Here is a 23,523-nt window from a genome sequence, read left to right as displayed (position 1 = left end):
GATTACAATTTATGAACTGCAAGTAATAAAAGGATCTCTGTCTTAAGAGAAGTAACCCACTTACCTATCTACATAAAATAAAAACCTGTCATCTGCATGTTACCTGATCTGCTTGGCAGGAGACACATTAACCTTCTATACTACTTTGATTCAAATCTGGGACTTCACAAAACACACATCGCTCCAGCAAAAGCGTTAATCTCCAGAGTTATCTTACCATTACTACTATTCCCTGAGATTTACTGGGCACCTGTACAGCAGATGCCTTAACCCAATCAAACATTTTAATATGCAGGCATTGCAACCAATTACGCAGAACAGATCTACTGCCATGCTTCTCCTTATTGCCAATATCTTTGTGACAGGGTTTAAAAAAAATAAATGTATTAGTTGAGGCCCAGATTTTGCGTCATGATTGCGCCACTTTTTTGGCACAACCTTAACGCCAAATCTAATTTGTTAAATCTCATAATGCGCTTAAATGTACTCATGATATACCTGATAAACATATGTGTAAGGTCTTAATATCTGATGTCACTTCTTGTTATGTCGCTTCCTGTGATGTCACGTGCAATGTCACTCGCCGTTACATCATACGCTGTGGTGGCACGCGTCATGCTTTCACTTGCATACTGCCTAACTTGGTTAGTCCCCCACCCCCCACTTCTTTTTTAGGACTTTTGCCCATCTCTCCTGATTGGAGGGAGGTAGCAGATCCAGAGTCCATGATGTGGGTAGGAGCCACAGCCCTGCCAGCCTGCCCGAAGCCAGGGGAGTGACAGTCTTCTAGTCCTTAGAGGAAGCTACGGGCCACAGACGTCACAAGTGCAGCTGCCCAACTAAGGATCTAGAAGAGACCATCCTCACATTCTGTGCAAGTCAGTAAGGAGCATTTCTATTTGTGTTGGGCGGTCTTCGGTAGAGCTTAGCTTTAAGATGCTGTCTTCCAGGGCACATTACACGTGTGCCTCTTTGTCACTTTCAGTATCAGAATGATATCAGGATATGCGGGTGAGGCACGTCATTAAGGCAAGGTATGGAAATGGTCTTATCACTAAGTGGAGACAAAGTATGAAAAAATGCCTATTTATTAGGTGACAGGGACGAGCTCCAACTGCAAAATGCAATTTTACCAGGGGCGTGGAAATCCCTTGATATATTCCCTGGGTGTGGTATGGGGCACTTCTACGGGTGTCCGTGACGGAGTGCCGTCTTGTGTTTTTATGGAAGAAGTCTGCTGTGGCTTAAAAAAATCAGGATAGTAGCCTCATGCAGGGGCGAAATGCAGCACAGGAGGGTGGGGGTCAGACCTTCACTGGCACCCAACCATTCAAGGGGCTCCATTCCACCCGACGTCAATGAATTTCTGAGGGATATGGGGGACTCGGAGGCTCCTCTTCACATTCTGCAGTGTGTGCTTTGGGGTGGGGGGTATTTTATGTTACACCACAGGCATCGTGAGCCTGTGCTGTATTATCGTAGTAAAAAAACAAAATAGAGCATCAACAAAGACATACACAGATAGCTGAATAACATCAATCAAGCTGTGGGACACAGCCCACCAGAGCCTCCAAACAACAGACAGTGCACACTAGGGGCCTCATGTAGGTAGCATACCAGTTACCACTTCTAAAATACCGAACGATACCGAATCGGTATTTTAGAAGTGGTAACTCGTATGTAGGTAATGAGTCGGTATTTTTTACCGATTCGTTACAAGTCGGTAATTACCGAATCGGTATTTACCGATTCGGTAATGAGGCATACCTTCCCATTGATGGGAAGGTATGCCTCATTACCGAATCGGTAAATACCGATTCGGTAATGGGGGGAACACATGAAAGGGTGGCAGGGTGTCACATTGACACCCTGTTGCACCCCTGATTTGGCCATGTGTGCACATGTGGCACACATACATGCCCTAAGGGCATGTATGTATGCCACATTGCACACTGCTACGCGCGTAAAAATGCTTAAACACATACATTAATTATTTACCACCAACTATAAGTTGGTGGTAAATACCGACTCTAAAACACACCCACACACTCCCCCTACATCTCGATTTTGGCTTCGGAATTTACCGAATCGGTAAAATTACCGATTCGGAATAGTTACCGATTCGGTAACATTACCGATTCGGTATTATTACCGAATCGGTAATTTTACCGATTCGGTAAATTCCGAAGCCAAAACTTGTCCCCCTACATACCAATAGCCAAAATACCGGTCGGTAACGGTATAATTACCGAAAATCGGCCGTTACCGACCGGTATTTGGCTACCTACATGAGGCCCTAGATGTACAGCTAGGGGTGGCCATCAAGGAAAGTGCTTTACTAGATTGTATTTTTTACTGTATCACATGCACTTGGAGGCTTCTGGGCGCTAGGCACAGAGAGGAATGCAGAGGTCAAGTGTCTGAAAAGGAATCGTTTATGCATGGTGGTGCATACCGACAAATTACTCCTTTACACAAACCATTGGAATAAATGAACGTTCTGTAAACAGATACTATGAACAGCTGCACAGCACTGACCCCATCAGCTGCCTTATATCACTTGCTTGTGGTACGAACACCCAGCACTCGCCCACTAGTGTGCTTCTACCTTGAGAAAGGTGCGGCGCAGAAGGTGATTGGCTGCTTTTATCAGAATTGTTCATTTTGATTCCACAGCAGCCTTATTCCGCCAGAAAATCCTCCTGACATGCAGAAGTCAATTCCCCAGCACTGGGTGGAGGAAGGCTGGTGGCTTACTGTTATTATATTCTACAATGTGTTTGGAGCATGAGTGATTGATAGCGATGTTGTGTTGACTACTGCTCACAGGTCCTGTTTACTATGGAAATTACTCTGTTCCCTCACTCCTGCTCAGTCTCCCCCTCCCCCATCCTACAAGCACATGGTTAGAATGATGCCCCAGGCAACAGAGGAGCTGCAGTCCTACAAAAATATCCCATGCAGCACAGAATGTAACAATACCCCTCACGATGAAGGGTCTGAAGTCCCATAAGAATGCCACTCATGTCATGCCCCCGTGACTTGGCCCACCCGGGGACTAAATAATAACGAAGCGCGGTAGCCCGCGCTTCATTTTTTTGTATTTTCGGCTGAAATTTGCACTGGGTGCACGAATCTCGCCGATTTAAAAAAAAAAACAAGAAATGCTTGTTTTGGCCCTGGGGGTCCTTGTGGGACCCCTGAGCAGGCCTAGGTGGTCAGGGTGTTTCTACCCTGACTCCTTTTCTTGTTTTTCGTGGTATTTTTCTTTTTCTTGTGACTCTGTTCTACCGAGTCACAAGATGGCTGCCAACACTTCCTGGTTTGGAGTGTTGACAGCCAATTAGCATGAAGCTTGTGGTCGGGAGGGTCAGCGGATCCTTCATGCCTCTATATATCGAAACTTTTATTTTTGGATTTTCTCAGGAACTACTAAACGGATTTACACCATTTAAAAAAAGGTCTCTTTCTGAACCAAGGGCTACCTTTTTGCCAAATTTGGTGTAATTCAGTTCAGCAGTTCTGGCTGTAGTCGTGTCTAAAGCTTCCTATGGGAAATAACATGGAGAAAACACGTTTTGGGACCCTCCTTTTTTCTCAGCCCCCGCTTACCGAATCACCCCGAAACTTTCAGGATAGGAGCTGACTGGAACGCCCCACCAGTTTTGAAAATTTCGTGAGGAAATTTGTCATCCAGCGCCAAAGTTATTGGGAAAACAAGAAACGCTTTTCCTATGGAAAATAGGTCCTACCTATAACTACCTACTGGCGACTGCCAGTAGGTAATATATATATATATATATATATATATTCACGTTATAGTTAGGAATTAGCATTTAAAAAACCTCAGCAATTCACTGAAAAAACCATAGGTTTCAGGGGTGTTAGAGTTAGCTGGACTTTTCACTTGTACAAAACCATTGAAATTCCCCCGTTATAGTTAGTTCAGCTAACTATAACTCGCGCGCCCGCAATGCACTGCTGATGACGTCACATATTACATCACTCATGACATGGTCAGTGACATCACTCATGACATCACTGATGACATCTCAAATGACATCACTGATGACATCACTGATGACATCATCCAGTGAATGTCTGTTTTTCTGAAAATTAAATATGTTTTATATATGTATATCTCAAGGTCGATGAAAGAATAAATGGGTATATAAGTGTCTAAATGGATGATTTGTTTTTGAAAAATTGATTGTGTAACTGACTGATTAAGTGTATCATAGTGAATACATGGCTTAGTGAGTAATGTTTAAATATGTAAATATCTGTATCAGTCTCTCACGTTGTGTATAAGTGGCTGCATGGGTTGGTGAGTAGCTACATGGGTGTCCATATAGGTTATTAGTTGTTTTTTTGAGTATCAGTCTGAGTGTCTGCATGGTTCGGTGGGGGGTATTACGTAGTGCATAGGTGCATGAATGAGTGACTCACTGTTTGTATGTGTTGAAGACAGCATGTGTGCAGGACTGTATGGGTGGATGAGTGTGTGTATGGGTGTGTTAGTGAGTGATTGACTGTCTCAATAGTGTCTTTATGAGTAACTACATATGTTTTAAACTAGTATATATGACTATTGGTGTATATAAGTGAGTATATGTGAGAGTGAGAGATTGAAAGAGTTCCTGTATGAATAAGTATGTGTTTCTATAAGTGATTGTTTAAAAGACTAAGTATGTGTAAGTTTCCTTAGAAGTAAGTGTGGTGGTGTGTGTATAACTGTATATGCAAGTAAATGTATGTTTGATTCTTTATTAGCATGAGTGACTATGTGTGTGAGTAACTCTATGGATGAGTGGCATTGTGTAACAGGATGTATAGGTGTATAAGTACATATGATGAGTGAGTACATGTATGAGTGACTGAATAGGACTGTTGGTGAATGAGTGGATGTGTATGTGGATCTTAGAATTACTGAAGAGGTTGTTGTAACTGGTATTGGTATGTCCATTGTTTTGAAAATTTTAGGCTCTATTTTTGAATGTGTGTTTCAAAGGTTATATTAGGGTGAGAGGAGGTCTGCCACTCTATCACAAGGATGATGTCATCAGTGATGTCATGAGTGATGTCATTTGAGATGTCATCAGTGATGTCATGAGTGATGTCACTGACCATGTCATGAGTGATGTAATATGTGACGTCATCAGCAGTGCATTGCGGGCGCGCGAGTTATAGTTAGCTGAACTAACTATAACGGGGGAATTTCAATGGTTTTGTACAAGTGAAAAGTCCAGCTAACTATAACACCCCTGAAACCTATGGTTTTTTCAGTGAATTTCTTTTTTTTTTTATTTATTTTTATTTTCCATGACAGTTCCAATAATATATACATACATAACTGTAATCCAAAAAGAAAGGAAAAAAAAGAAACCAAATCTCAAATACTACGGTGTACTGGTATTACCAAAAAAATTTGTGAGGGCTCCCCAGATTACCATTCCTATACGTTTCTTCCGATTACCCTTTAGCGCATACAAATTCATTTCAATTTCATAAATACGATACAACTTGGCTCTCCAAAATTCAAAAGTAGGGGGCTCAGATGAAAGCCATTCTGTTGCAATACATAAGCGAGCAACCGTCATTGCAAGGAATAAAAAATACCGGTGTTCTTTTAAAACAGGATGACTATATGTTTTTGGCAACTTCCCAGTATTATAAGTGAAGAGGAGATCTTCAAAGGACATGACAATACCAATGACATAAATCTTTCAACATTAACAAAAAAATGCGACAGTTTTGTACAGTTAAAAAAAATATGCAACATATCAGCTTCCGGACCCCCACATCGAAAACATTTGCCATCATATTTATCTCCCCAAGTTGCCATACGTTTAGGATTTTAATATAACCTGAAGATCATTTTATAAACTTGAGCTTTTAGATTAGCTGCCAGACAAATTTTTTTAGCGAGGGATAAAGATTCCACGATATCAATTTGGGGATCTCCTAGCTGATTTATCCAATACTGGTTATATTTTTGAATATCATCATCTCTATATTCCATCAAAATCGAATAGAGTGGACCAATCCTTTTTTGAAGACAGATCCCCTCTATTAAATTATTAGGGAGAGCCTCAATCTGATTTTTCAAACAGAAGTCGCGAACTTGAAGGTATTTAAAAAACGACGCCTGTGGAAGCTTATATTTGTCTACCAGTTCTGCATATGTTGCGAATGTTGCTTTATTATCATATAAGTCACCAATTTTTAAGATCCCTTTTCTAATCCATAACTTTGCATTATTGTCCCAGAACACAGAGGGAAGTATTTTATTAGCATCAAAAGGAGTATAATATATGATTTTACCCAATTTAATCATTTTCTTGACGTTTCTCCAAACTTTAAATGCTGAGGCGAGTACCTTAAATCGAGTATGTTTGTAATAGTTGCCCTCTAATTCCTTTAATAGGCAACCTTTAGCCTGTTCTCCTAATAGTAAAAAAAAGATAGATGGGGCTTCCGCCTCATTTTTTGGGGGTTCCCCTGTCAATATATAGCTCATTTTTTGTAAAAAACATATATAATAATAACATAAAAAATCAGGCAGACCACGACCTCCTCTTTCTTCCGGTAGCGTCAGCCATTTCATGGCTCTACGAACTTTACCTGGAGCCCACACAAATTTCCCACAGATATTTTGTAATTGCTGTATATACTTAAGTGAAAGTTCCAAAGGTATACTTCGAAATAAATATAAGATCTTGGCTAAAATATTAATCTTAATTATATTCCCCCTTCCTATTATTGATAATTGGAAGTCTGCTCCATCTATCTAATGAGTACTTAATTTGAGCTATAGTCTCCTTCCAATTACTGTCAACAATCTCTTGCATTTGGGTTTTAATTTTAATGCCTAAATAAGTGACCTCGTTTATAACCCGAAAATCATTAAATTGTATGTTCTTTGTACAAAGAACTTGGGTTTTTGCAGAATTTAACTTATACCCAGACATAGCTCCAAAGATTTTAGCTAGTGACTCGATCTCCTCTATTGCCTGCCTAGGATCAATAGTCACTATAGCTATATCATCTGCGTATGCAAATACTGTATATGATATACCTGTAATAAAAAAAGGTTTGATACGAGGAGAATTCTGTAAACTAATAAAAAAAGGGTGAATATATAATGCAAAAAGTAAGGGAGAACAGGGACACCCTTGTCGTGTTCCTCTAGTGATATTAATCTTTTCAGATTTTAAACCCATAGCCGCAATTCTGGCATCTGGAGCATTATGTAATACCTGGATTGCCGTTAAGAAAGCTTTCCCAAAACCCATCCTTCTCATCACTTCCCATAAATAAACCCACTCTACACGATAAAAAGCTTTTTCTGCGTCAAGCAATATCAAAGCTAAGTCCCTCTTTTCCACATCTGCAAAATCAAATAAAGTGATAACTTTATTAATATGAGAGACCGTACCCCTTTTTGGTATAAAACCATGCTGATTTGTGGTTACTAATGAGGATATGACTTTAGATAAGCGGTTCGCTATCATTTTGGAGTACAGCTTACTGTCACAATTAAGCAAAGATATTGGCCGGTAAGATCCAGGTAGTTCCGGAGGTTTCCCTTTTTTACTAAAAACAACTAAGCGTCGTTCCATGTAGCTGGAGCTGTTCCAGTTTGTGCCATCCTGAACATTGCTAACAACACATTCTTCAATGACTCAAAGAAACATTTATAAACTTCCCCGGGAATAAAATCAGGGCCAGCTGCTTTTCCATTTGGTATTTGCCTAACAGCCGCCTCTAATTCCTCCATAGTAAAAGGACTGTCTAAAACGTCTGCCTCAACATCAGTTAATTGATTTAGTATAGCCGCATCCGGAATCTGAACTGTGGAAAAGTTTGATTGCCGAGTGTAAAGCTCCGAGTAAAATTGATGAAATACTTCTAAAATTTCTGAAGGAGCTTCCCGAACCACCCCAGATTGATCCTGTAATTTCTGAATCAATCGAGAAGTCGCCTTCATTTTTAGTCTTAATGCTAAAGACCGGCCAATAGATTCGCCATATTCATAAATATGTCTTCTATTTACCAGATATTTACGAGCAGTCTCTTCAGCCCACACTCCTGTTATAATCGCCTTACATTGTGCAATTTTTGCTTCCATAAGCGATATCTGTATTGAATTATCTTTTTTTATTAATACTTTGGCGAGTCCTACTTCCGCTACCTTTAGTTGCTCATAGAGCACCCTCATTTGAGACCGTAATTTATTTTGATGATATAATCCAAATTTTATCGCTTCTCCTCTAAAGCAGGCCTCAAATGTGTCCCACACTGTTGCAATATTAACCGAGCCTAAATTGATACTAAAGAATTCTGTCATCCACTCAGTCATGTGAATTCTATATTGTTCATTAAGACAGAGCTTCCTATCGAATGAGAAGCTTCTTAATGTATTTATCTCAGTCAAAATTGAACAATCAATCATAATGGGGGAATGATCCGATGTGACTCTGGGAAAAGTCTGTATCCTAGTCAGAGTATGAATAGTTAAAGATGTAAAAAAGTAATCTAGCCGAACGAGTTTCTTATGTGGTGCAGAATAGTAGGTATATCCTGGAAGGGTAGGGTGATTTTTACTCCAAATATCCACCAAGCCATGATCATTAACTAAATTGTATAAGGCTTTAAAAACTTGTGGTTTCCGTCCCTGATAATAATCTAAGCCTCTCATTAGTTCCGTAGTACTCAAGTTGATATTCAAATCTCCACATAAAATTAACGGAACTCTCCAATTAGCAAGCTCTATATTTAATGATTCCAAGACTTCAGCCTCATCCAGGTTAGATCCATATATTGAGCAAATTGTAAAAACCCTACCGCGTACTGTAAACTCTGATATGACCCATCTGCCCCATTTATCGGCTAATTTACGGCCCGCTATACAGTATCCGGGTCTAGAAAGAATCATAACCCCTCTGATGTGGTTGATTTGTTGGGAAGCTACATTCAACGTATAGCCCAAATCTGCTACAAGTAACCTGTTATCCCAAGACAGATGTGTTTCTTGCAGACAGAGAATATCAGGTTGGATAAAGCGGATTTCTGCAGCTATTCTCCGTCTTTTATTACTGGAATTAAGCCCGTATACATTAAAAGAACACATTTTTATACTTCGAGACATTGAAAATTAATCTCAAAATCAATATCCTCAAAACAATGTTGGCCTTACCAAACTGATAATTGTACAAAATTAAATTCTTGACATACGTACACCATACGAAGATATCCGTTTCATAACTGTCATTTGGAACCACCATGGAATTTTTTCCTTTATTCCCATCCCAACCCCATACCCACCACCTTCCTCAACCCCTCTTACCCCTCCCCAACCCCAAAAACCCCTTCCCCCCTCCCTTAATCAAGGCTTTAGGACACAGTCCTATGGATGGAGATGAGCGTCAACCCCCTCTGTCGACTCCCACAGCTCTATCAACTCTATCACAAAAAAGAAGAAAAGAAAAATAAGAAATATGGAGGAAACCCCTCCCTGCTATGTGTCGCCTGAATTTATCTTAATCAATGATGATCTTTGAGCCTCAATCCTGATCGGAGGATGAACAAAGAACATGAATAACCATATAATAAGAATAGACTATCTTGTCCACAGATTAATATAAGGATATTTTGTATGAACATTGAAGAAAAAGAAAATCCATTTAAGAGTCCTTCAAAAAGTGTAAGTACTCTTTAGCAAGGGCAACGTTAGTGAAAAATCTTGCTTTTTCTTTATAAATCACTTTAAGTTTTGCAGGATTCATGATATACGCCTGCGCGCCCTTTTTTTGGAATAATTCCACCAATTGTCGCAATTGCCAACGAATATCCATTGTGTGTTTAGAATAATCAGGTACTGTAAAAAAAGTAAATCCTTCCGCCATGGATTGACTGTTTGAACGAGTTTGCAGATAAACATCTTCTCTAGCATGAAAACTGTTGAAAGCCACAAGAATCGGTCTGGGTCTTGATCTAGTTATATTCTGCCCAGAACAAGACTGAATACTAAAAGGGAATCTATGAGCTCTTTCAATTTCTCGATCCCAATCCCATTTACTCAGACTAGGAAACGCTTTCTGAAAAAGATCCACTACAAATTTTCGTGGATCTTGTCCTTCGTTGCCTTCGGGAATCTGCATTATTCTTAAGTTGTTGCGCCGAGAACGATTTTCCATGTCAGCCATACGCCAAAGTACATCTTCTCTATTACTGCTCAAAATCTCAGTGGCCGTTTTTTGTTTAGTCAGTTCATCCTCAATGTTGGAAATTCGCGTTTCAACTTCCGTAAATCGTTCTCCAAAATCTGACTGTGCTTTGACCAACCTTCTGATCGACCCCTGTAGCTTCCGACAATAATTTTGAATTTTCTGACTTTCTAATGCAGTTTTGTCCATATGACTCAAGATAGTTTGATATATTGTAGTAAGAGTGATATCCCCGGCTTGACCTTCTTGAAATCCAGCAGCGCCCTCAGCCAAAGATACATCTCGACCTCTTACAGTGGCCGGGGTGTCCTCCTCCCCAAGCTCGCCGCTAGCATTCACCTCGTCTTCAAATGAATCAGCTTCACCCTCAATAAGCATTTGTTTCGAGTATTGCGCAGCCAGTTCTTCACACGAGGAGGCAGAGTTCTCTGAAACTGAATAAAAATCCCCGGATTCAAACTCTGACGGTATAACCATAGCAGGCTTTTCAGAGATGTGGCTTTCATTCACAGTTACTGCCTCAAAAGGTATTGAACAGCTAGGTTCTTTTTCTTTTTCTTTTAATTCGTTATGAGCCACCGTTTTTAATGCACTGTCGCCTGCTACATCCTTTAATACCTCATCTGCTGCCAAGACATCAGATCGTGGTGTAAAGAGAATGTTATCAGATTGAGACTCATTAGTCGACACCGCTTGGCGTTTTTGCTCTGTAGTCGAGAACAAAGTCATTATAGTTTGTTTAACTTTCCCAGCAGACGGGTGTACAACAGTATCCCTCTCACCTTCTTTAGTTGCGAGGAGAGAGGCCTTTGCCTCCTGACCGCGGGGCTTCCGTACATGCTTTGGCGCCATTGCAGCTTTCTTCGGCCGGTCAAACTCTGTACTGGCGGAATATTTGCTGCGAAGCCGAGTCGGAACACCTGTGAAGGTCACCGCCCACCACGCTCTTCGCAGCCTCCACAGTGCGGCTACGACCTCCAGCATCAGCGCTAAAGTCAATTTCAGCGTTTTTCAACGTGTCAATATATCAGGATTCGAGGGTGAAGCAAAGCGGCTGCTTTTCTCAAAGAAAGAACGAATTCGGAAAGACGGTCCGTTTCTCGAGGCATCAGGTAGCACACAGCAGCAGCATATTGTAGAGCTGCGGGACAGAGGAGGATCCGCTCAAACAGCCGACACGAAAGCTCGTGCAGGCGCCATCAGCCTCCCGCCTTTTCAGTGAATTTCAGAGGTTTTTTAAATGCTAATTCCTAACTATAACGTGCCTGAAACCTATGTTTTTTTCTGTGAATTTCAAAGGTTTTTTAAATGCTAATTTCTAACTATGCCTACAGAGATAGGACATGTGAAGAAAGAAGAAAAAATGCAAAGAAAGAAAAAAAAGAAGTGCAGAAAGTAGCAACAGAAGTCCTCAAAGACGAAGAAACGTGCAGGAAGAAGGATAACGTGCAGAAAGAACAAAAAGAAGAGCAGAAAGAATCCTTGTTGCAAAATCATCCTGTACCCTCAACTTTTTCAGACGGATACTGGTGGTAACTGAGTCTGACTAACCAGTCCTAGAGCCAATGCTATGTTAAAAGACACTTAGAATACAGTGAAAACACCTACATACACTAGGGAACATTATGCGTTGGGGTCCCCCTGTGATTAGCATGACCTCCTCTGTAAGCACCTAGTATATAATAGGGCAGGGGGATTAAAACTACCTCTTAAAACAGGCCACAGGGCGTTTTTGCACACGTTAACTCAGGCCCCGTCCCCTCCCTTCACCACTGTGTAAACACGCCCTGTGTCCATTTTTAGTTGGGAGATTAAGTTCATTTGAATCCTGAGGGTCCCTAGGGTCCAACTAGCCCACTAGGTACCTCCAGTAAGTGCCACAGAGCTGCGTTGCAGAGAGGTGTAAAAAGTGGCACAGCCTGCCCACCTCTCTGCAATGCAGCTCAGTGGCGCTTACTGGAAGCACTTGGTGGGCTAGTTAGCCCCCAGGGGCCCTCAGTATTGAAGGGAAATTATATCCCCAATTTAAAACGTGACATAGTGTGTGTTTGCACACGTCACCTCAGGCCCCGTCCCCTCCCTTCACCACTGTGTAAACGCACCCTGTGGCTGTTCTAAGTTGAGAGATTAAGTCCCCTTGAATCCTAAGGGTCCCCAGGGTCAAACTAGACCACTAGGTACCTTCAGTAAGCGCCACAGAGCTGCGTTGCAGAGAGGTGTAAAAAGGGGCTTGGCCTCAGAACACCTGTCTGCAGCGCAGCTCCCTGGCGCATACTGGAGATGCCTGTTGGGCTAGTTGGCCCTCAGGGACCCTCAATATTGAAGAGGAATTAATTCCCCAACTTACAACTCGCCAGGGGGCGCGTTTGCAGAGTGCTGCAAGGAGGGGGCGTGGCCTCCGGCACGATGCCAGTCTTTTATTTATTTTAATTTTTCAAGCAGGGGGGCTGTGTGGTTCCCCTTCTTATTCTAATTTATTGGCCCCGATGACCCCATCCCCCAGGGCCTGTCTCCTTTTTTTTATTTTATTTTTTTATTTTATTCAACCTACCCCCCGTGGTGGTGGGGGAGGGATTGGCAATATACAATTCATACAAACAGATACCATAAAAATATTACAGAACAGAAATGCATTGTTGATAAAAAAAAGTTGAAAACCAAATCATATAAGAGTATGTACAAAGAGACAATACATGAGCAGAAATACATTATTAATTTGCTAACCAATCTTGAAAAGGGGCCCAGTTCTTAGAGGCAATTAAACCTCTTCTCCTTCCCTGAAGCTTTTGTACAGCAGTTTCTAATTTAAACCATGCCAGCATCCTGGCCTGCCAGTGAAACAAAGTGGGGGGCTCAGGATTTATCCAAAGAGAGGTGATACACAGTCTAAACATTGCCATTGCAATAAACAAAAAAGAATGTACGTATCTTGATCTCTCAGAGATCATGGCATGTTGATAACCAGTAATTACCATTTCAGCGGAGATTGAGTGATCTGTGTAAGAAATGTTTCGATTTGATTGATGAACAGTGACAACTCAGGGCAATCATAAAACATATGAAGAGAATCAGCAGATGGAAATTTACATCTTGCACATGATGAACTTTTACCCCCAGTGACAGTCCCCCATCTGACTAGTTTTACTGGAGTATAGTAGAGATTAAACATGGCCATGTAGCTTTGAGTTCGAAGGGTACCGGAGACAAAAACCGTCCTAGCTAACATCAATGGAAGTTTTAAATCAATGGAGGGTACTCCGAATTTGACCGCCCATTTGTTATTATAATCAAGTAAGTCATCTGGGAGTTGAGACAAAAAAGTTTGATATAGTGTACCGATTTTAGCTTTCCTTTTGACTAATTCAAATATCTAAATTTTTTCGATAAGTGTTGGGTTTTCTAGAGATTTTTTATCAAAAAAACTTCTAATTTGTAAGTATTTAAAAAAGTGATTAGACTGTAATTGGAATTTGTGTTTCAAAAAAGAAAAAGAGGCCAACAGGCCAGAGTCAGCAAGGTCTCCTATGTCCCTCAGGCCTTGAGAGGACCAGATGGAAACTACTCCATCTTGAAATATCACTGGAAGTAATCCAGAAGCATTCAGTGGTGTGTAATAATTAAGCTTATGGATGGAAGAGAGACGACGGATTTTTTGCCAGATCGTAAACAGGGCCCATGCAACCTTGAACCTCGTTTTTTTAAAGTAACTTGGCTCAAGGATACGTGTTAGTATCCCTTTTGTAACATCACCTAATGCGATTGAGTATATTGATGGGGCCAGATACGGCGATAACTCCACAGTCTTCCCTAATAGTGGAAAGGCGAATTGCTGGATCATAGCTGCCCAGTAGTAATAAACTAAGTTTGGAACTGACCAGCCCCCACGTTCCTGCGGAAGACAGGTCCATTTAGCAGCTCGTCTTGGCTTACGGTATGCCCATAAAAACCTTTGACAGATCCTTTGTGCTTTTATTAAAGTAAGATTAGAAATTAATAATGGAATGGATCTAAATAGATATAAGAATTTTGGAAGAACCAGCATTTTAAGAACATTACAGCGCCCAAATAAAGAGAGATGAAGATGATTCAACCGTTCTAGCTTGTTGTGAAGCAAATCAATGACAGGTAAATAATTCAAATCAGGAATCTGATCAACTTCAGCCGAGATCTGAATGCCGAGGTATGTTGCTTGTGTACTAATAAGAGCAGTCGACGTTGGCATAGCCGATGTTTGCAGTATTTGTGTTTTTGTGATGTTTAACTTATAGCCTGAAATTAGGCCAAATGGAGCTGCTAGAGTCTCCAATGCCGGAAAAGAGACAGTGATGTTGTCTGTTAATACCACTATATCGTCGGCATATGCCAATGCCTTATACTCAATACCATGAACTATAATTGGGGAAATATTTTGAGATTTTTCTATCAAAGAAAGAAAAGGATCAATATATAAGGCAAAAAGGAGGGGGGAGCAGGGGCATCCTTGCCTAGTACCACGAGTGATGGGAAAGTAACTTGATTCAGTTCCTGAAATACGAATTTTGGCTATTGGAGATATGTACAGAGTTTGTAAAGCCAAGATAAATTCGGGCGCTATCCCCTTCCAATGCAAGACGGCCCATAAGTACTCCCAGGAGACCCTGTCAAACGCCTTCTCGGCGTCCAACAGGATCACCCCTAGGGTAGAATTTGTCACCTGGGCCCAATCTAAAAGGGCGATGACCCGCCTGATGTGATCGGTCGTATCTCTACCAGGGATAAACCCGTGCTGACGGATAGAGACTAATGGAGAAATTATTTGCACAAGACGAAACGCCAAGACCCTTGAGTAAATTTTACTGTCGGTGTTTATTAATGCTATGGGCCGATATGATGCTGGATTTAGTTCATCCTTGCCCTTCTTTTTAAATAGTACAATAGTCGACTGCCGCCAGGAGTCAGGAATGACCCCCATCTGGGCAAGTTGAAAGACTTCCAACATCTGCTGCTTAAATAAATGTGAAAAAATCTTATAAAATTCAAGATGGATAAGGTCAGGCCCCGCTGCTTTGCCGATAGAGAGAGATTTAATAGCAGCTACGATTTCTTCCCAGCTAATAGGTTCAGTGAGAATTGAATTCTGATCAAGAGAGGGCGTCTGGGTATCGAGAGATTTAAAGAAATACTCTAACTGTTTTTGTTGCTGCTCAAGTATATTTGGCTCCTCGGTATATAGCATTGAGTAAAACTCAACAAAAGTATTTAACACTCCACTGGGTGAATCTTGTAATATACCACACCGATCCTTGACCTTTGATATTTGACTTGCTATTGCACTTTGTTGTAAACGTTTTGCTAAAACCTTACCAGACGCTTCACCCAGCTCATACATTGAAGAACGGAATTGAAAATACTTAGCGGCTATATCCTCATAAAGAGGATCCAGGAGGTTAGCCTTAGCGAGGGAAACCGCTTTCTGGCGAATTATTACGTCTTCGCCTTTACGGATACTAGTACTCAGATCTAACTCCGCTTGTTGAAATACTGCAACTCTGTTTTTGAGATTCAGCTGTTCTGTTTGCCATCGGTAGGACGCGATTCTCTTGGTTTCACCACGCAAGGCAGCTTTGAAAGTGTCCCAGACTAGGCCAACCGGTGCAGTGGAACTATTAATTTCAAAGAACTCAGGGATCCAGACTAACATCCGTTCATGATATAATTTATCCAGTAGAAATTTCCTATCAAAAGTCCATGATCTTATTTGGTGAACAGGGCGGTCCCATGAAAAGCTAAAAACTATAGGATTATGATCGGATATAGTCCGAGGATCGATTCGAACCTTAGTGGACCCCAGAACTTCAAAAGAAGTGAAAACAAAATCAATACGAACCATCTTTTGAAGGGGTATTGAATATAAGGTGAACCCATCATGAGCTGGATAGTTAACATGCCATAAATCTACCAGCCTATGTTCAAAGAGTAAAGTGCGAATTGCTTTATAAACCTGGGGCTTCCGCCCGACATAGGCAGTGTGCTTAGTGATATCTAACCAACTAGGAATATCAATATTAAAGTCGCCACAGAAAATTAACGGGTGCGGCCAGGTGGCTAATTGTACCTTTAAATCCATCAGGATCTGCGGGTCATCTAAATTAGATGCATAGATGGAACATATTGAAAGCACAGATTTATTGACAAGTAATTCAGCAATTAACCATCTTCCTGAGTTATCTTGCTTAAGCCTTTTAACTCGCGTAACCCCCGTTTTTGAAATAATAGCCACACCCCTGATAGTGGAGGTTTGTCGGGTGGAGGCCACTAAATCATAACCCAGAAATTTAAGATAGTGGCGGTTGGCCCAAGAGATATGAGTTTCCTGCAAGCAGATTAGATCCGCTTGCATCACCTGTATCAACTTGTGAAAGATCCTACGCTTCTTAGGATCATTTAACCCACAGATATTCCAGGTTGCACACGCCAGTCTACGATTTGCCATTAATGATGATAAAAGAGAAATATATCTAACATATAATTTCAGAGATTATAGAAAATATACCAACGACTTATCTTGAGAAATAAACAAATATTTAACATCTTGAATGTATTTGAAATCATCCTGCCACATATATTAATAATGAAGCCAATCACCTCTTCGACCCACCACAACGCCACCCAGTGCACCCCCCTTCCCACCCTCCCCACCCCGTGCTGAACACAGCCACCCACCCATTTCCCCCCTCTACCCCACACCCTATATTCGGAGCTCAGGACCTAGGTCCTTGTGATGGTTGAGTAAGCGTCACCCCATGCTCCGCTGGGCCTGTAGTTTCACCCATATGTATGATAGATGAGGAACAATCCTATTAACATTAAAAAAGAAAAAGATTCCAAGGGGATATATATATATGAAACAGATCGTCCCCCGAGAGAAAATAAGGATCCCCATTCTGAACAATAGCTACATCAATTTTTAAAGAAGAACCACAACATAACTAAAGGAGGAGAACTACATTGAGTCCAAAAATTCCTTAGCAGTTATTTCGGAGAAAAAAAACTTTGTTTGAGCTTTGTGTATCACTTTCAGCTTTGCCGGGAAGAGCAAAAAAGCCTGAGCACCTTTCGCCTGGAAAAGAGGAATCTGCTGACGTAAGTGCCAACGGCGATCAACTGTCTCTTCAGCAAGATCAGGGCGAACAAAGAATTGACAGCCCTTGGCAGATCGCTTTTTGTTAGGTCGGGCTAAATCAAATATACGTTCACGAGCGAGAAAGTTATTGAAGCAGACCAAGATAGCACGAGGATAGGAACTATTGACACTGGCAGAGGGTTGTTTCTTCCTTGTAAGTGGAAAGCGATGCGCTCTCTGAATCTCTAAGTTCCAGTTCCATCGAGTGAACTCTGGGAAAGCGTCTGTGAAAAGCTCCACTATAAACTTTTGGACATCGTCACCCTCTAAATTTTCCTCAATCCCCAAGACGCGCAGGTTGTTCCTTCTAGTGCGATTCTCGAGGTCAGAGAGTTTCCATATAATATCCTTTCGCTGTTCCTTGACCTCGGTGACTAGATCCTTTTGCGCAACTACAGCATCTTCAAGGGCTGAAATTCTTTCCTCGGCTTCCGTAACTCTTGTAGTAATCTCAACAGATGATTTGATAACACGTCGGAGGGAGTTTTGCAATTTACGACAAACAGAATGTGTACGTAAGTTCTCTTGTTTGGTTGCCTCTCTATGCTGCATAATCGTGTGATATATTGTCGCCAAGGAGACCTCCTCCGGTGTCTCAGAGGGATCCCCTCCGTTGTGGTTAAGGGGTACCTAAGGGTTAGACTGAGATTGATCCTCTGGAGAATTATCATGCAGGCTTTCCTGATACAAAAGTTTAGAGCCAGGGGCTTTACGAACCGTGCCAGCAGCCAAAACCTTTGAAATCTCGCTGGACCGCCAATCTGCTGTTTCACTATCGTAATCCGACCATTGAAGATCGGGATCATCCTCCTCACCAGACAGTGAATGATCAGATACGGAATAGAATGTTTCTGTTGAGTCACTGACCACAGACCCCCCGGCATTGTGGGAATATTCTGTAGAGAGTCCCAAAGCAGTAACAGCTAGATGTATATTAGAGGATGGGACTACATTATCCAGAATGCACTGGGCTGGAGCAGAACCAGGAACAACAGCAGAAGGACTTAGGGTCAGTGATTCTCTTTGAGAGACATCTGACCCCTTAGGTTCAAGCGGATCCGCAGAAGCCACCAAATGCGCAGGATTAATGGAGGTATGAAAAAGGGAGGCATGTGTATTCAGCGAGGAAGGACTTTGTATAATACCAGAAAGAGTAGCAGAAGCCGGGGTTACTGCGGTAGCAGCTGATGGGCTGGGAAGTGCAGTCTTTTCCCTGGCTCCAAGCTTAACAAAGATATCGGACAATGTCTGCCCCTTACCCGATGCTGAGGAAGTGGCTGTTACAGCCGGCTGACCGTGAGGAGGGATTTTGTCTGCCATCGGTGCTCTGCCTTTCCGGGAGGTCCCTGAGACTTTCGTGTCCGCGTCCGGCGGATTTCGGATGGAGCTGCGGGGTTTCGCCACTTTGGAAGCTCCTTTGGGTGGCATCCCCGATATCGGAAAGGGGATTGAAGAAAGCACCGGAGTCGCCGAGAGGGAGAGCCGTGTAGAGGGCGCCGTGCAGAGTGCAGAGAAATCCAGGCACCAGGCAGCCCGCCGGAACCACTGCAGCCTTAATGAAAGAGCGGGTCTTAAAATGTCCAGGTGAGAGACAAAGGCCATAAGTAATTGTAGTTCTTTCCGTTCTTTGTTTTTCAGTGCGTATTTAATCTCCCCGGCATGTTCGATTCTTCGAAGTATACACCGTCCGTCGGGTTTTCAATACGGTCCAGCGGAGCGAGACGCTGCCTCACTCGGCCAAGGTCGCGGCCGCCATCTTGCTCTCGGTCACCCAGGGCCTGTCTCCTAATTATATTTTTTTGACCCCAATCCCCAGGGCCAGCCACTGTTTTTTTTTTATTTTTAAAAAATATATATTTATAGACACACCTGGGACATGCTGGACAAACCGTACGTACCTATCACCATGACGATTTGAGTGATATTCATTAAAAGGCGACTATGCATACAATGAATCCACGTGGAATGTATTTACACCACTAGTGAAGCTCTGACATGTCTGATGCCCTACCGTGCCTAATCCCGGTAGACACCCTTGTTGTTTATTGATACAAACATGGGTAGCTATTGACGGGCACATTTAATACACATGCACACCAAGCCATTCAAAGGGGATTCGACAAAAATTCGACCAAAACTATGTAAGAAACCCCCCTCACGGTTAATAAAACACACATCCACTGCCGGATGTGTAATACTTTTTATTTTACTCTCTGGAAAGGGGACAAACATTACTTGAGAGTCACAGCGCGCTCCTGGCAGAGCCCAATGCTGTGTTACACCCACCATTGCCTGCCGAGTGCCACACACCTCTGTGTTGTATTCCACCAGCTAGTGCATATGCTATGACACTCTCTAGCCCATGTGCACTGTAACACCACCCCGTGAATATGTCATGCCACACTTGTCTTCGCACGGGTTATATTGCCCCATCTAACGTGCCTTCCTCGATGCCTATGTTATAACGCACAGTGCTATGCCATACATATTACAATCTGGGATCCATATCTTTGTCACCGTGCATATGCAACGTTAAACTCCCCAGCACATATTTTATATTACAACTTTAGAGACTAGTTAGGTTACACAACACTGCCCTGTGCATATTACACTCCAAGGCGCACATCGCATAGCACGCGCTAGTGCCTGTGCTATCTCGCGCTCTCCAATGAATCTGTCATTGCACATAATGTATTGCATATTATATTTCACGCCCGGTTCATCTTATATCACACTTTTTGGTGCATAGTTTATACCATACACTATATCTAGTTTTCATTTTCAATCGTGCTCTCAGGACTATGTTCTATATAACACTGTGTTCACCTACCCTTTTCACGGGCATTACATTTTGCGATAGGGGGTGGAGGGTCAGGGGGTGTTTCTGCCAAGTGAGCCCGGAGTCACAGTCACAAACGTCCTCTTCTTCCTGCATAAATTATGCTGCATACTTGTTCATATTTTAAGTAGTTCGCACAGACACACGTTTTAAAAACAATAAAGTTCCTAATACCTGCCTTCTCTGAACAGTTAGCTTGCTGCCCCATCCCCCTCCTCCCTATCCTCTGTTGTGTGAATCCATGGACTAGCCTCCTCCCTCCTGCCATGCATGGTCTGATGTGCTGCCACTGCCCTCAATTTAGTATGATGTACCAGTCCCCTCCTCCTGCCCTCCATTGCCCAATTCTATGCCCCATCATTGACCTCCTGCTTAAACTCTGTGCTTAGCTTACTGCCCCTATTCTCCTTCCCCCTGCCCTCTGATGTCTTTGTGCATGCCCCTGCTCCATCCTTTTTGCCCACCATGTTCCATGGACCTGCCTATCTACTCTGAGTGTTCTGTTGAGCTGCCACTCCCCTCCCACCTGCCTAGCATTGTCAGATGACTGTAACCTGCCCCTGCCACATCCACCCTGCCTGTCCACATGCCATGCCCCTATCCTCTTCCTCCTGTCCTACATGGTCCATTGTACGGCCACACCCTTCTGCCCTCCCTGGTCTGTTGTGCTGCAACTGCTCCTCCTGCCTGCCCCGTGCGGCCTGTTGTGAGGCCCCTTCCCCTGAACTTTCTTGTCTGTGCACAGGTCCTGACCCTCCCTTCTATCCTCCATCGTCCTTTGTGCATGCCGCTGCACCCTCCTTCTTGCCCATCATAGCCATTGTGCTGCCACTAACCTTCCCACTTGCCATGCATGGTCTTCTGTGCTGCCATGGCCCCTCCCACCTTCCCTGTGTGGTCAGTTAGCTGCCCCTGACCCCTCCCACCTTCCCTCCATGGTCTGTGTGTATGCCATCACAGTCTCACTGTTGCTCTTCATGGTGTGTCTTGCTTCTAGTGCCCATCCTGCCTGACCTCCATGGCTATCTTGCTGCTCCTGCCCCCTTGCCCCCAGCCCTCTGTTTACATGTGCAGACCCCTACTCCCTCCCTCCTGGCTTGTCTGTTCCATTGTAATGCCCCTGGTCCGTCCCTCCTGCCCTTTATGGTCTGTTATGCTGCAGCTTTCTCTCCTGTCTGTCCATTATGGTCAGCTAGCTACCATTGCCTCTTGCCCCTCTGTTCTCTGTTGTCCATGTGCATGGTCCTGTCCCCTCCCTCTTGCTTTCTATGGATTGTTGTGCTGCACTCCCGTCCCGCATGCCCTGTGTGGTGTATTGTGCTGCTGCAAACCCTGATGCCTGCCCTGCATTGTCAGTTTGGTGCACCTCTCCATGTCCCTCCTGTCCTCTGTTATCCAAGTCCATGTCCCTACCCCATTTCCTTCCATGATCCAATGTACCATACTTGCGAACATTTTGAACTTGGTAAGAGGGAGATTTTGAAAAAAAACTGGGGTATTGATTTTCCCCTTTGAGTTACATTGAAAAAGAGGAGATTGTAGACAGGAGACAGATCAAATAAAGCCCATTTGAGCTTAAAAACATTGGACGTTTCCTGGCTGAATCGGGTCTGTTGGCATGTATGGTTGTACTACCATTGCCTCTTCCTTCTGCCCACAATGGTCTATTACATTGCCACAGCCTCTCTTGCAAGTCCTGTATTGTTGGTTTGTTGCCCCTGCCCCCCTTTCCACTGCCCTCCATAGTCTGTTGTGCTGCCACGGCCCTTCCTGCCTGCTCAGTGTGGTTAAATTGTTGCCTTTGCACCCTCCTACCTGCCTTCAATTTTCAGAGTCCGTGCCCCTGGCCTCTGCCTCTCAACAGTATCCTAATAAACAACTAGATTGCTAACATTCTATATTTATTACAAAAGTGTGGAACGCCTGACGTCATCTTGATGTAATCAAAACTGTAATACCTAGAGCATTTCCTTTAGAAATTACATATATGAGAGGGTCTTATTGGCATCAAAATTATGGGTAGTGCTCTAAAAGACTAAAATAAGGACATATTTTCTGAGTTTTCAAATAGCGACAAAGCACTTTTAAATTATTTGTTATCTTTATGTTTTTTTATCCAGTTGACCACTTGATTAAATGTTGCACATAGGGGAGAGGATGTGGTGTTACTTCCAGAACTGCAGACTTTGCAACTGGGGAACCAGGTTGGAGTTTCTGCTTCAGCTCGACATTCTGTGATTCTGGTCAAATCACTTAGTCTCCCCATGTCTACAACCAAAATGAATTTGTTCTTGTGTGATGTAACCAATGCTCATGTAAAGCACTCCAATACCTGACAAGTCTGCACTATATAACACTGCAAAAACACAAAATAATAAGTATTTTGCACACTTCTGTCATTGGGCTATATTTGGGCTACATCTGGGTGATTTTGGGCTACATTTGGGCTCTTTTGTCTCCGGTGGCCATCTTGGGAGATTTATTTGTTATTAAGTTTCCTAATTTCCTCATGTACTGCAGTCTCCTCAGTAGGAAATGCTTTCAGTTTTTTACTTTGATTCCATCATGAAGGTATTCAGATATATCACACATTTGCCATAAATTCTGAAAGTTAGCACTCTAGTTGCTCATTAGATCACTGTAGTAAAACTACTGTTCACCAGGGAAGTCTGCTCCTGGTATTAAAAGTGCATGTTTCAGTCTGCATGTCAGAATTTTTTAATGAAATAGAAGAGGATTTGAGAAGTCACTCAAAATGTGCCCTCATTTTCTTTCTTCAGCATTAATCATAATTCCTATGGCAAAATGAACCCCCTCATTGTGTTCCTTTTTAAATTACATGTTTTAAGTGTTACCAGTTTATTCCAATCAAGATGGCTTCAGGTGTGCCATACTTTTGTCATAATGAAGACAGTAAGCGCTCTAGTTGTTTTTAAGAACACTCTGGGACATTCTGTCATTGGGCTATACTTGGGCTACATCTGGGTGATATTTGGGCTACATTTGGGCTCTTTTGTCTCTGGTGGCCATCTTGGGAGACTTATTTGTTATGAAGTTTCCTAATTTCCTCATTTACTGCAGTCTCCTCAGTAGGAAATACTTTCAGTTTTTTACTTTGATTCCATCAAGAAGGCATTCAGAAGTGTCACACATTTGCCATAAATTCAGAATGTTAGCACTCTTTTTGCTCATTAGATCACTGTAGTAAAGCTACTGCTCACCAGGGAAAACTGCTGCTGGTATTGAAAGTGCATGTTTCAGTCTGCATGTCAGAATTTTTTAATGAAATAAAA

Source organism: Triturus cristatus, chromosome 6 (assembly GCF_964204655.1).
Source record: "Triturus cristatus chromosome 6, aTriCri1.1, whole genome shotgun sequence".
NCBI classification, from domain to species: domain Eukaryota; kingdom Metazoa; phylum Chordata; class Amphibia; order Caudata; family Salamandridae; genus Triturus; species Triturus cristatus.
This window is presented reverse-complemented; position numbering follows the sequence as displayed.